The following is an 11488-nucleotide window of genomic DNA, read 5'->3' on the forward strand; positions in this document are numbered from 1 at the left end:
GCCTTTGAGTCATTTCTGGTTTCAGATGGTGATGGTATGAAACCTTTGAAATCTTAAACAGAAGAGTACTACACACCCCTTGTGGTGTTGTTGAGAAATGCTAAAGAGAAAATGGTCATTTAGCATGAATTAGCTCTGGGGATGCTAATTCTATCTCTGCCTGAGATCCTGCTTCATGTACAGTTTCCTTTTCAGCTCTTGCTTACCTGGCATGTAGGAGCAGATTATCTTTTGCAGAGACTGTGCTGAAGGAGTGGTGTACAGTCTGGACTCGTACAAGACTTTCATGGGCCACTTGTTATGCAACATTCGCAGACATTCTTGTACTGCCATTTGATGCCTTCCCTACTGCTCAGTGTTATCACTGGCTGAATCAGGTGAATATTTAACAGAGTCAGGCCACCTGGAAAATAGTTTCCAACTGGGCAAATCAGGACAGAATGAACCACTGACTGTACAGTTAGCATTCAGGTATGGATTTAGTCTTGTTTCTTGAAAGCATCCTAAATACAACAGGTTGTCAAAGAAATAAACATAAAACTCTCCTTTAAAAGATTTTTATGCTTCCTGTGGATTAGCAGTAACTTGTTTAGGTGCTCCTCCTAATGCTCAGACCCTCGCCCAGACCCATCTTGGGCTGCAGTTTATCCCAGTAAATACTGATTTTGCCCAAGGAGCCCCTTCCCTCCGACGGCAGGGAGGCAGCCCAGCCCGGGCAGGGCAGCCTGAGCCCTTGCCCATTCCCTTCTCCCCTCAGGTGGTGCAGTCCTTGTTTAAAACACAAACACCTCAGGGCTCCAGAGGGCTGAGACCCATCCGGACCCGCCTCATAGTTACGGGGAAGGGCCAGGGCCGGCTGCACCCTCATGCCCTCGGGCTGGCCGCGCCCACAGCCAGGGCAGTGAAAAAGGCTGGGTTGGAACAGAAGCACCACTCACAGCGGGTGCCTGGCTACCTTCTCCTCTCTCCTCTCTTCTCCTTTTCCTCTTCTCCCTGCCAGTACCCCAGCCAGGGAGCAGCACCCTCAGGGAGTGGCAGTGCTGACAGTCGCAGCCCCTCAGCACCCGCCACAGGCACCATGACGGCACTCAAGCTGTCCCTCATGGCCTTCAGCTTCGTCTTCTGGGCAGCCGGGCTCACCATGCTCATCATCGGCCTCTGGGCCAAGGTGTGGCTGGGCGGCTACCTGGCGCTGTCGGCCAGCAACTACCCCGACGCCCCTGCCATCCTCTTGGCCACAGGCACCGCCGTCATTGTCTGGGGCTTTCTGGGCTGCTTCAGCGCCGCCACGGAGCACCGGGGGCTCCTGCGCACCTACGGTGCCTTCCTGAGCGCCGTGCTGGTGGCCGGGCTGATTGCAGGGCTCTCGGGGCTCCTCTACCGCCAGGACGTGGCGCGGGGTTTCCAGGAAGGGCTGCGCCAAGCCCTGAACACCTATGGCGAGGATGAGGTGAAGGCAGATGCCCTGGATGCCTTGCAGCGTGCCTTGGCTTGCTGCGGCGTGGAGAGCTACCGCGACTGGCTTACGACGCCCTGGGGACTCCAGCAGAATGGCTCGGTGCCCCTCAGCTGCTGCCGGGGCCGGTGGGGCTGCCGGCTGAGCCCACCCAACATCTACGGGTTGCACCGTGATGGCTGCTTCAGCAAGGTCTCGACCTTTGTCAGCAGCAACATGTTTTCTGTTGCCACTGCTGCCCTGGGGCTGGCGGCGCTGCAGGTGATCGGCATTGTGCTGGCCTGCCTGATGGCTGCCCGCATCCCTGCCCACCCACTGGGCATCGCCACCCCATGCTGAGACTTCCCCCGGGGGCTGCTCCTTGTCCCCTCCAGCTCCCTTCCTTCCTCCAGGAGACCTTGGTGCACCTCATCTGGAAAACCTTCTCCTCATTGTCCCCACTTCTACCTGAGTGTCTTCCTCGTTGCTCCCTTTCCTTCCTGGAGCCTGTGTCAGGTACATCAACACCACAGGCAAATCCACAGCCTCCTGTCCTGGCTGTGTCCCCTCCATGGCAGCAGGTCACCACTGCCATCAGGGTCTCTGGACCTCTCCTATGGAGGGAAGAGAGGCAGCATGGACAAACGGCACCCTTTGGGGTAACAGGGACAGCAAGGTCAAGGCTGACCAGTTTTCTGGGTGCTGCAAACATACTGAGGTACTGAAAGGGGGGCCAGGAAGGATGAGAGGGCCTGTGGGAGCATGAGAGACCTCTCAGCATTTCATCGAGTGAGTGTTCTTCTGAGACTGGGAACTGCTGAATGTTGCTGGAAAACAGGACTGCACAAGCAGCACGTCTGGTTTGGGGACACCAAAGCTGTGCCAGCAGGTGCCATCAAGGACTGTCCAGCATCATGCACCCCAACTGTGTTTCACTGTCTGGTGAATTCCCTGCAAAGATGTCCAGTTCTGTACATTCGCTGTGTAAGGACTTGAGCTGTCCGTGTGTTTTTCCTGCAGTGGTGTTTCTGATGCCGGTCTCCATCTGGAGGTGGAGCTGTAGCTCTAAGTACTGCTCCCTCCTGCAGGACATACTTTAGCCAGGGCTTTGCAGGTTATATCTTTGCAGGGCTAAGAAGACCTCAAACCCTGCCAGAGCAGAGGATGGCAAAAATGGTAGGATCTGATCAGACTAGGGGTGGCAAGAGGAGGGAAGGGTGCATTTCCTATCAGAAGTTTCTCCTGAACTGCTGTTATCTTCAGGGTGAGCAGAACAGACTCTGTTTTGTAGAACAATTTCTAAAAAACAGCCCTCAGCCTCCTTGATTTTTTCCTTTTTCAAAGGATCTGTCTCAGGCTCCATACCTACTTTTTGAAGCAGATATAACCTATATAATCTAGAGGAAGCAGAGGACTCCAAGACTTGGGGGGTGGCCCTGGGTATGTGCAGGACAGGCAGCAGTGTGAATTTAAAGTATTTTGTTTTTCCCAACGTCTTTAGGTTTGTATTTGGAGCCTTAGGAAGAGCAAGCCCTGCACTTCAGAGGGTCCTGAACTTTCAGAGCTTTGCCCCTGCTTCTTCCCTCTTCCTTAACATCTCAGAAATGGCCTTTTAGCTGTCTCCCTGCTGGCAGCACAAAGGCACACTGAGCACCCTTCTTCCCTAGCAAACTGGGGAGGGAGGATTTCAGAAAAGAACTGGTAACCACAAAAGAACTGCAGGAGTTAACATCTTTCAGGGATGTAGCTAGCAAACCGTGGAGAATGGACAAATGCCAACAAATATGAGTGGGACAGGAAATGTGCCATGAAGAAGGAGAGGACTGATAGCTCGGGAGGGTGACATTCCCCAGGGGGTAAGAGCTCTCATCACCCTCTTTAAATTCTCACAATTTCTGTCCCTAAAAGCACCTTGTCTCGGTATTTCTGTGCTTTCCCCTTTCACTCCACCACTGAAAATGGACTTCTAGGATTTTGTGACAGTGCTTCTGGGGTTGAAGCCAGAGCAAAACTTGTATTTCACTCCAAAAGATTCTGATTTCAGGTATCTTTGCTGTCTGTAAATGGTTCATACCATTTAAAAATAACTGGACAAAACTACCGTCTTTTGTGATGGTGAAGCCTTTGTTCCCTGACGGTCTTCTTTTGTCTTAGAAAGGGATCAGTCAATTCTATGGTGAATTTGTCCCACCTGTAAAACTGTAACTATTTCCGACCTGGGGACAGTGCTGCAATTTGTCCCCTTAATCCAGATTAACTGCTTCAATCCAGAATGCTATCTACAAGCAAAAATCTATAAAGAGCAGCAGGGAGTATCCAGCACTTACTGGAGTCCAGGCACACAAAACTGACTTTGCTTCTGTATTTATATAAATGGTCTTTGCTTGTGGAAATAATTTCCTTGGAATCAGTTCTTTTGACCAAAGCTCACAATATCTAAAGTGTAGAAAGAGGAAATGGGTTTCATACTGATAATTTCTGCGGTTTGAGGTGGTGGGGGGTAAGATGCCCTCATCTCACAAGGTTTACAGGGCATTGCTTAAGATACAAAGCCTGTAGTATACTTTTGGGGCAAGAAATTTGTGCCTCCATGGATAGACATGGATTAACAGTTATGTTGTGCTTGAGTATTAGCTGTGGCTAATATTTAAATAAAGCTGTGGCTTTATTTCACTGTCCATTTGCTAAGATGTTAGGTGGCTACATTAGGTAGTACAATAATCACGTTCCAGGTGAAGAGTGCAATGTAAAAAGGTTTTGTGGTCATTTAACTATTCATCTGCATAGATGAACTATGGAAATGTGTTGGAAATCTCTCTTTATAGAGAAAATGATGCTTCATTTTTTAGCATGGATTTTTTTTTTATTGTTTCTTATTTTACAGAAAATCATTTTTATTTTTGTTTGTGAAAGTCCCTGTCCTAACACATTTTTTGTTGTGGGTTTTGTTTTTGAATTGTGCATTAATAGAATTCCTGTTGTATTCTGGAAATCATTGTCATTTCGTACAGTCCTACCAGTGGGCAAAATGTATAATCTGTGTGGGAAGTGGTACTTGAGAAATAAAGTATCAAGTGTTACCAGTAATGCAAGTCCCTGTTTTGTATCCAGCTCAGTACTTGTATTTCAGAACGGCTATGCACAATTCAACAAAGTGTAAATGAAATGCAGTGTGCACTGAAATGTAAAGACAGAAGTATACTATGCTTTTCTTTTTTTTTTTTAATTATTATTATTATTATTATTATTTGGAAAGATCAATTAAAGAAGCAATAACACAGACATTGTGGAGAGTGTCAGAAAGGGACATGGAGTTGCACCATATTTATCACAACAACTTCCACCTGAATCAATCAGATTTGAAAGCTTACAAGAATATGGCATTGGGTATTTTTTGCTCCACTGATTACTAAAATTATTTCTGGTATTGATCCTGACTGCATTATATGACAGCTGTCAGTCAGAATGAAGGATGCTGTTAAAACATAATCAAAAACCTCGTGTGGATATTCACTTCAGTGCACTTGCTTTATTCTTAAACTGTTAAAATAATCCTTAATCAGAACAGGAGTGACATGAGCAAGATGTAAGCATACCAGTGCATGTTTGTGTGGTGGCCAGGCCTGAGTCTCAGGACATCAACTCAATGTGATGAATAATTCAGAACATAAACCATCACTCTACACTCTTGGTCTACCCTCACTGAAATAGAATAAACCTTGGCAAATGATCACAAAAAGGTTAGGCATACTTGTATCACTGAAGATTTCACGGACCAGCTGTGAGATTTAGTTGACTGTTTATTGCTAGTTCCGTGAATAATCAATAACATTAACTTTTGTAAATGAATGGCAGAAATGTCATTCATTTCTAATCACTCCCAGATGAGCATATTCCCAGTAGCTGTTACAGTTGTCTTGATTTCTTTGTGCTCAGTTACCAAACTTTAATTTAATTTTAAAATGATTTAGATTCAATGTTATTTTTGTTCTGGATGGTCAGAATAGCTGTAACTGGAAAATGTTAAAGCAGACGGCACCATCCAGCCCTTGCTGGAACACGTCTTTGTTTTCTGTCATTCTGTCAGCACAAAGTCACTCATCAAAATGGTATACTTGAATATAAGCTGATCCCACCATTTACAGAAACATTAGGTGTTATTTAATCGATTAAAACACATACCAAAGTAAGTATAGGAGCAGGCTATGTTGCAACTGTAGAAACAACAGTGCTGTTGTTTGGGCAGGCTGAGGTTTAGGATTAGCAGGGTGGTAAGATTAGACCCTTGTTACGAAACAGGGTCTATTTTATAACAATGATCTAGATTGCCAAGGATACGACTCTTTCAAATTAGAAGAGTGTTTTGATATTTTTTCCTACACAAGTTACTTACTGCACTTGTGTGTAGCTGAACTTCCCACTACAGATAGCCAGAACTAAAAATGGGCTTTGTAATGGATCGGGAATCCTGAGAGGAATGGCTTCCCTGGGCCACTTCCCTGTCACATCTCAAACTATGTCTCAAACAGCTGAAAAAAGTAATGTTGAAGGAAGTCACTGTAGTTTGCTGAGAAACCAATGAAGTATCGCAATTTAACCCGGTTTTCTTTTGTCATCCCCTGTCCTGTTCTGCTTTACAAGGCAGTGAAATTCAAATATCAAAGGATATGGTGTTCCCACATTATCAAGGAGGAGATAAACACATGCACACAAACATTTTCAGAAGCTTTGCATTTATTGGTCAAATATACAAATTTGCTTGTGGATGAAATAGCAACAGAAAAAAATAGGGGCTACCTAAACAACATGATGTTCTGTCCTTGATATTACAGCTCATTTGCAAAGAACACTCAAGACTGTCTATTGCAGAGAGGAAATCTTTTGTAAATGATTTTAATCCATGTAATATAATTTAGTCAAGAATCTTATCTGGGCTACAGGCTTAAAATTATCAAATTAAACATTATTTCAAATGCTCTAATTCTATAGATTTCTCTAATCTGCTTGAAGCTGTCTCTGTGAAGCCTTGCTTCTCCTTTTCTCCTGTTCTGTTACTGTCTAGAGTCATCCTTGGGCTGGATTCACAGCAGCAAGCTTTTGAGTTCAGTAGTGTTTGAAACTTGAATCCTGAGATGCATGCATCTTAAGGTGTCAGCATTTCAAAGTGGTGATATACTCTCGTAATAAAACCTGAGAAAAGCAATCTTTCCTACCTAGTGTTAATCATGTCTGATAGCTCCAATTCTTCCAGCTCACTAAGCTGGAGTGCTGGGAGCATCCCTGGTCAATTCTGGGACTGACTGAAGAGTTGGGATTGGTAGTATTTTGGTTATAGGATTAGTAAGAGTAGATTTACTAATTTCTTACCATTTTGAGTGTGCCTTCCAGGGATGTTTCTGTGCTGTTTTGTTTCCTGATTGTGCAGAGACCTGTTTTGTGTCCTGACTACGCTGGGTTGCTGCTGCCTTTTAGTAATCTAGAGGTAAAGTAGCTAAAATGGTAGTGTTGGGAAAATGGCCTGCACAGCACAGTGCTCTACTTTCTATGTCTTCAGCATTCCTGCCACGACACAGAGGAAACCTCTTCAGGTAATGGATGCCTTTTACATTGTTTCTGACATTTGCTGTTGACAAGATGTTTTTTTTTTTTTTTTTTTTGACAAGACTTCTTGAAAAGACTTTTTTGACAAGATGTTTTTCTCCATAACTGTGCTGGAGTCATATGTCACATTCCTTGACCTAGTGTTCTTGCCTCCCTGTAACCCCCAGATCCTGGCATTCTTGCCAGATGGAGGTGGAGGCCAACTGCATGGCACCTTGAGTTTTGCTGCAGAGTTTGCCCAGAGTAACTACAAAAGGAAATATGAATCCAACAGCTAAATATGCCTATCTTGTGACTGGAAACAGATCTGCTTGCTGACACTGTTGAAGAAGACATCAGGATGCCTAGGTAATTAGCTGGATTCTGAAAACAGCTGCTCCACCCCTTTCCAAGGACATTTGTATGTGATTCTGGGCAAAATTTCTCCATGACCCTGTCATCTCAGTGACTTGTTTCTGGAGCTGATTGACCATTGTCTTCAAGTAATGTCCCATTTTAGAAACTCATTAATCCAAGATATTGCAAAATATGCCACTAGTGTAGCATGTTCACACTTTCTTGTCCATTTTGCCCTTCCTAAACCTGTTTCTGTAGCTCCCCTTCTTATTCACAAAGTGTTGTTATCTAAGCTGTTATCTAAGCAGCTCATCTAAGCTGTTGGGTTTTGGCAGATTTCAGGGTCTCTTGAGCCAACTCCTTCCCAGCTCAGGAGTCCGGCAGTCCTTCCAGGTCCCAGCTCCTGGTTCAACTGGTTTTTGAAAAGAAACCTCTTTATCTGCCTGGCTTTACTAACAGCAGCTTTCTAGCTCTAGTAGTCACCCTCCTGTTTTTTAATCATATGAAAAATTTGGCAGAAAGTCATAATTTTCAGAAAACTATTTTTCTATTAGATAACATGTATTTTTTACTTATGCAAACAAACAAAACTATACATCTTCTTTGTTGGCTTGGTGGTAGATTTTGTTATTGCTATTACTAGAAGCTATTTATTTTTATTTTATTTTGATTTTTTTTTTTACAAGGAAAGAAAAGTGGTTTTAGATAAGCTCTGGTGATTATTAAATTGAAGTAATGAAGTTTAGAAGGTACCATTGAGCAAACTCATCAGAAAATGAACATGTCAGCAGATACTTTCTGGAGAATGTGGAGGTAGAATTCAGGTCTTTCTTCCAGATATGTTCCAGACGCCCAGAAACTGATCTTCATGGTTTGAAAGCAGCATAGAGACTAATTTTAAATCCTATGATAGAGGTCACTGGGACATATACCCTGTATTAAATTAACTGCTTAATACAGATCTCCCTAACAAATAGAAGTGGAAATGTGAGTGCTGTTTTGAAGCCAGCTTTCTAACATGCATTATAAATGTCATGCTTCCAGTGTGTCAGGGATGCCGTCCTTTATTTCCATTCTGTATCATGTCTTTGTGTCCTTATAATATTCACATTTATGTATTACTCAATTTTTAGCTCAGGACACTTTTCATCATGTTCTTTTCCTTTTGCAAGAGGCTTAGCAGCAATGTTGAAACACCATTCTGTCCCTCCAAGTTGATGCAGTAGGATTTCTCTAGTACTTCCTATATATTTCACATATCATATAATATATCACATAATATATCATATTATATATTTAAGAAAGAAAAAAGAAAAAGGCCGTACTAATTTTCATCAAGCTAACACTGTAAAATGTCTTGTTTGGTTCTAATTTACCATATGAAACACAGATTAATCTGCTTGCCCACAGAGCCTTCTATTATTTAAAAAGCACTGCTTTCCTTGAAGCCATTTGTTTTGTTTTGTTTTATTTTTTGAATTTGCTCAATGTTACTATCTAAGCTTTATGAATGTAATTCCCTTGATGCTGCTCCCTCTCCAGCTTTTAATGCAGTACAAGAAGCATGCTGCTGGTCAGCTCCGCAGTTATTATATTTTTGGGAACTGCATTTCCTTTGTTCTTCCCCCTAGCTTTTATCATATTGATTATTTCTATCTTTCTGGTATTTACATGATTTCAGGACATGTTATTCTGCTTCAAATGAGATTTAGAATGCATTTGACTGCCTAAATCTCAGATCAGTTATCTCAAATCTAACTTGATCCAAATTATTTTAAGACTGAGTCTTGGGACTCTTTTCCAGAGCTGGTTGGCACAAAGCTGGAAGCCACAGGGAACTTAACATAAAACTTAACTTCTTGATCATCTAGTCCAACCCCCTGCTCAAGCAGGGTCACCCAGAGCATGTTACACAGGATGGCATCCAGGTGGGTTTTGAATATCTCCAGAGAAGGAGATTCAAGAACCTGTCTGAGCAGCCTGCTCAGTGCTCTGTCACCTGAACCATAAAGAAGTCCTTCCTCATAGGGTGACATTTATATTGGCAAATATTTATATGCAATCTGTTAATAGCACTAATTTCTCTACACAGTTTATGAAATGTCTTGCACGTCTTGTCCTTAGTTATAGTACACCTCCCACCTGAGATAAGATATGTTTGGATTTTACTTTTCCATTGGACGTTCGTCATTGGACAAACAATATAAATTATAGTTCTAGATACAGGAAACCTTTGTTTCATCAGTTTTTACAGAAAACATAACTAAATCCACCAGATCTTCTGTCTTTTGTCCCTAGTTTGTGAATTGTCCCTTTGTAGATCTAAAAGGTACTCCGTTCCCAAGAATGTTTGCCTTGTGGACAAGGTGCTAAGGACTTTCTGCAAAGCCTGTACTCTTACAATAAATGCTTTGTTCTTTAAACACACATTAACCAAAACCAAAGCTTTCATTTCTTTTAGACCTTAATGTTGTTGTATTAATTTTGTATTAATTTTGTATTATTACGATCCAGAAGTCATTAGTTTTGATGATATCAAGAAGATTGCAAAAAGCTTTCCAAAAAAACTGTTCCAAGGCATTTCAGGTTTGTACTTTCTGTGGAAGACCTAGACATGATATTATACCTTTTTTCTTCCTAAAGTTAGTTTAGGCTTAGCAAGTCATTGAGTAGAGGAAGAAGTAAAAAGGCAGTTTTGAGGGATCTCAAGAACTACATATATTTTTAGTAAATAAACAGTATTTTGATGTCCCACTGCCCCTCTGGCATTTATTGTCATTTCATGACGCAGTGTTTCTTCCATGACATATCATTATCCCACTCAGAGACAAGAAGATGCTTTTAAACCCACAGATGGGGGCAGTCGGAGGTTTCTGTGCAGGGTAGAAACTGAAGAGGGAAAGAAGTCAAGCCAGAAGGACCTAAATATATGGCAGCAGAGGTCTGTCAGACCTGTTAACAGCTTTTAAAAGGGATGAGTTCAGGATGTAGACGGGTGACTTGTAAGGTTTTCTGGTTGTGACATGTGGCATTACCTGGGATGCTGACTCCAAGCAAGCCACTAATGAGAGCAGATGTCAAACTGAGTGACTGGCCTAAGCTTGGGATTTTTCTTCTCAGGGCAGTTTTCCTACAGTTAATAGTGTGGGCACTTCTCCTACAAGCTTTCTGACACCTTCTCATTCAATATATCTGCTCTGACAATACAGCTGGCATCTCTAAAAGCAGTCAGCTACAGTACAATGTAGCAGCAGGAAAATCCTTTTTCTGTCACTGCCAGTGCTGGTCACAGCAGTGTTCTTCAGTGATTCTCCCTGAATTTAATCAGGGCCGTGCTGATGAGCTGCATGCAAGTGGCAACGGGGAAAATTAAGTGTTTGCATTTGTCTTCCTGTGGAGAAAAAGCATTGGACAGACACCTTATGTGACAAATGCATCCCCATCTCCTGGACAGCAAGAAGGAAACAGACCTCACTGACTATGCCACCACAGCCCCCCACATCCGCGTTCGTTTATGCAGGCCTTGAAGGAACAGCAACCTCCCGGTGATTTTACAGCTTTTGGTGCTGTGTTTTTATAGTCTGTATAAACAGACACACAGTGGGTCGATGCAGTGTGGCTGTGTCGTGCTGGCACCAGAGAGATCATTGCTGGTGTAGAGCTCTTTGCTGACATGAGTGAGTTTATGTTCAGGAATAAGGAGTGTTCTGAAATGGGAATGTTAAGTGAGGGTATCAATTCATCAGAACAGACACTAGAGAGAAGAAAACATCACATTACTTTCTGAGGGGTTTCTTTGGAAGTCCATTGCTTTAGAATTTTTAAATTTTTATTTTTTTTTTCATCTTCAGCTTTGCAGAAGGGGACCTGGCAGCTGCAGAGGATGAATCAGAGTCAGCAGTGTGCCCTTGAAGCAAAGGCATTCAACTGTGTCCTGGTCTATATTAAAGTGTAGCCAGCGGGTCCAGATAAATGATTAATTCTCTGTCTCTGGCACTCATGAGGTTGTATCTGGAGTGCTGTGTCCAGTTTTGGACAAGAAAATGTTGACCAGCTGGAACTCATCTGGTGCAGGGCCACCAAGACTGGGAGCTGGGGAGTGTGATATATGAGGAG

General features: G+C 43.0%; 1 pseudogene across 1 annotated transcript; it reads left to right on the forward strand.

Annotated features, from left to right (window-relative positions):
• Positions 1-1015: 1015 nt before the first annotated feature.
• On the forward strand, positions 1016-2842 carry LOC311440078 (tetraspanin-7 pseudogene; annotated as a pseudogene). The gene has a single exon. The product of its transcript is annotated as a tetraspanin-7 pseudogene (transcript).
• Positions 2843-11488: the final 8646 nt, after the last annotated feature.

This window comes from Aythya ferina (genome assembly GCF_964211825.1).
Source record: "Aythya ferina genome assembly, chromosome: 1".
In the NCBI taxonomy this organism is placed as follows: domain Eukaryota; kingdom Metazoa; phylum Chordata; class Aves; order Anseriformes; family Anatidae; genus Aythya; species Aythya ferina.